We start from the raw sequence: 3,594 nt of genomic DNA on the forward strand, positions 1-3,594 counted from the left end.
ATGGGTTGGGGGTAGGGACAGAACTAGGGATGTGGGAGGTAAGGGGAACAGGAAGAGAAAACTGGGGCAGCCCTGGAGTGGGCAGTTGAGAGAAGGGGCAGAGCAGTTGGTGCCAGGGTGGGGAAGGGCCCCCGCAGTGCTGCAGCCCGGCCACTGCTTACTCAGGAGGTCTGAAGCACACCTTTGGGCCCGCTTGGATCTGCTTCTCTGTGGCAGTCCTGCCTTCCATAGGGGATCAGAAGCTTCCTAAAGGCTGGCTAAGAGTGCTCCTCCCAACCCCTCAGAGCCCCTGGCCCAGGGCCGAGCCCAGGGACTGCACAGACCCACCTGTGTCCTCAGGTGCTCTCAGGTCAATGGCCTGAAGATGTTGGGCATACAAGAGTGTGGGTTCCTCGATTTCACCTCCTGGCAGAAGTCTGCAGAGATCAGGTACCAGCATGGTTTTGTGTCCAGGAGAATAACCTGGAAGATGCTCTAGACTAGAGAGTGGGAGCCGGCATTGCAGTCACCTGGGAGGGGAGGGAGAGGGTTGTTAAAATAGATTGCTGGGCCCCACCCCCAGAGCTTCTGATTCAGGAGGTCTGGGGCTGCTGAGCCCAAGATAATTGTTTCTCTAACAACTTCCCTGCCGGTGCTGGTGCTGCTGGTCCAGAACCACACTTTGAGAAACTCAGCTCTAGAGTTCCGGCGGAGGTCTAACCCCAAAGTCACCCCTTCGCCACTCCCCTCCCACCCACTGCGCTACCTAGCAGTTCCTACGACCTTCCTCTTCAGTGTCTTTACGTGGCCCGTGGAGGTCTTGGCTGAGCGGAGGGTGCCCCCTTGTGGCATATAAAGAAAATTACTGTGACGCCTACTCCGAAAACCCCTTGAAGGGGTTTACCCAACATTTCCTATTATCTGCCAGATAAGATCCAGGGAAGCTTAACGTGTTCATGCTTCACCAGATCTTGTCCACCTGCAGGGGAGGGGCTCAGGGCCTACTCAGCATGACTGGGCCAAACACCTGGCCCACAGGTTTCAGAGGATGGCAGAAATTAAAAGATTTTAACAGAGTGAGAAAGTGTCCTAGGACAGTTGTCCAAGGCAGACACGCACTGAATTCTTTGTTGGAGACTATGTCTTTGCAATATGTTAGAAATAAGCCATTTCAAACACTGAATGAGGAGGGAGAATCTCCACACACACACACACACACACACACCCACTTGGTTGAAGTGAGAAAGTTGCATTGTTAATCCTGGTCGAGTGCAAAAGCACTCTGGAACACTTGTCACCAGCTCTGTCACCAACTATGATGCAGGCCGGCAAGGCGACATCTCAGCTTTTAGCGGCCCAAACAATACCGGCCTGGGGCCTGGGATTCACCGCCACCTACTGCTCAGGCCTGGAGTAAGCCGGAGTTGACTACAGGAAACAGCTGAGCCGCTCTCCTCAGACCAGAGTGTTAGAATCCCCTGGAAGTCTTGTTAAACCGTGGAGAGTTCTGGGTTCTATCCGCAGAGGTTCTGATTCGGCAGTAATGGGGTGGGGGCTGAGGGTATACTCTCTAGTAAATTCCTGGGTGATGCTGATGGCGCTGGGCGAGGGACACCTCTTTGGGTGACATTATAACTCTACTTGTACCACATACGTATAAAGCTTGATTTTAATCTAGCAACATTTGTAATTTATCAAAAGCCTCTAATTCAGTACTCCTCAGCCTGGGCATTTCTGATATTTTGACATGCAAATTCTTTGTTGTGGGTCTGGTGGGGGGCGGGGGGGTGAGCTGTCCTGCATATTGTAGAGTGCTTTGCAGAATTCCTGGCCTCTACCCACCAGATGCCAGTTGCAGCTTCCACCTCCCCAAGGTTTTTGAAGAATTCTTTATCTTAGGATCAGCTGATGGTGTAATGATTAAGTCACTAGACTCTACATAGTCGACTGCAGTTTGAGTCCCAGACCAGGTGGTTTAAAACTCACACCAGGCGTGTGTGTGTGCATGCCCAAAATCCTGAGTGGAGAATGGAGGAGAAGGGATTGTGACATGGCCACCCCCCCCGGGGAGATATCTCTTGTTTCCTGTCTCTCTGTTTCTCCAACAAGTGCATGCACCCTATAGCAAAAATTGTCTCTCTCTAAAAAAATTATTTATCTTTATTATTATTTTAAGTTTGCTACAGGGCACATGTACTCACCAGAGAGAGAACAAGCTGCCAGGTCTGGGATTCAAACCGCAGTCATGTGGTAGTCCAGAGCCTTAATTACCATGCCACCTCTCTGTCTTTCTGGTGAGCGCACGTGCCCTATAGCAAAAACCTCCAAAAAAAATTTTTTTTTCTTTACAGGTATTCCTCGTTTAATGACCCAGTTACATGCCTATGAGTGGGTCATTAAACAAATTGGTCAATAAACACGATGCTTAATGGCAGCGGGCCTGTGGTATGTTAAGGCATGATCGGGTATATATTTTTCCATAGATACCCTGTGACACCACACTAGGATAATGCAATTCCATCCATAGCTAAAGCATACATTAGACAAGCATCAGAAAGCATGACCTGCATCAGTGCAATAATATAAAACTGGGTAACCGTTTTTATTTACTCTGAATACTGTTGTGAGTGTGCAATGAAGTACAAGTTTAAAAATACAGTATGTAGTCTTGCCTGATTGTGAATGCTTCGTGTAGTGAAGACTAACCAACTGCAGGAGCAAGACAAAGGCTGAGCAGAGGGATTCCCGAGACTCACACAGACTGAGAACGGCGATTCCCTGTGCTGGAGAACCAGTCATAAGCCCACATGGTCACTAAGTAGGAGGTCATAAGCCCACATGGTCACTAAGTAGGCAGGTCATTAAGTGAGGAGCGGCTGTATTCATGAGAGAGCCTGTGTGAGCACATGAGAGTGAGAGAGATGAGCGCCCTCCACAGGGTCAGGGCATACTGCAATGGCCCTCCTCCAGTGTTGCAGCCTGTTGGATCCTGGGTACAGGTGTACACGCCCAGCATGCCCCAGGCTGACCAGGCCGGGGACTCAAACCATGGTTGCCACGTGGGAACCTGCTTCTCTTGAGCAGCACATTACCATTGCACCACAAAGTCATTAGCACTGCTAATGTTTTTTCATGTGTCATCCATATTTTAGAATGGTTGATATAGTTTACATTCTTGTTTTTATACGTACTGTGTATTTCACTCTGACAGCAAACCTTCACTCACTCTGGCCACCGTTCAAGCTCTCCAGAGCCCCACGGGCCCCACTGAATAGTGCAGGTCTACCTCTGAGCCAACCTCTTTGGCTCTGTCCAGCTGCCTTCTAGACGAGTGTCAGTTTTACTTCGATGTCCTTCAGCGTCTGCCTGCACGTCAGCTATCTACTCACGGGCTTGCCCACCTCTCCAAGTATTTCTATGTATTTTAAAATGAGATCTATGGTTTTTGTTTCTGTTTTCTTTTCTTTTCTTTTCTTTTCTTTTCTTTTCTTTTCTTTTCTTTTCTTTTCTTTTCTTTTCTTTTCTTTTCTTTTCTGGAGTGGTTTTCTTTTCTCTTTTCTTTTCTTTTCTTTTCTTTTCTTTTCTTTTCTTTTCTTTTCTTTTCTTTTCTTTTCT

The 3,594-nt window shown here is 48.4% G+C and overlaps 1 long non-coding RNA gene across 1 annotated transcript in view; it reads right to left on the reverse strand.

Moving 5' to 3' along the window:
• Positions 1 to 337: 337 nt before the first annotated feature.
• Positions 338 to 3,594, reverse strand: part of LOC106734517 (uncharacterized) — a 390,280-nt gene continuing 387,023 nt past the window's right edge. Inside the window, exon 7 of the long non-coding RNA XR_003548790.1 lies at positions 338 to 509. This is a non-coding gene — a long non-coding RNA (uncharacterized LOC106734517). The remainder of the gene's footprint in view (positions 510 to 3,594) is intronic.

Source organism: Tupaia chinensis, unplaced genomic scaffold, assembly GCF_000334495.1.
Source record: "Tupaia chinensis unplaced genomic scaffold, TupChi_1.0 Scaffold000132_1, whole genome shotgun sequence".
Classification (NCBI taxonomy): Eukaryota; Metazoa; Chordata; class Mammalia; order Scandentia; family Tupaiidae; genus Tupaia; species Tupaia belangeri.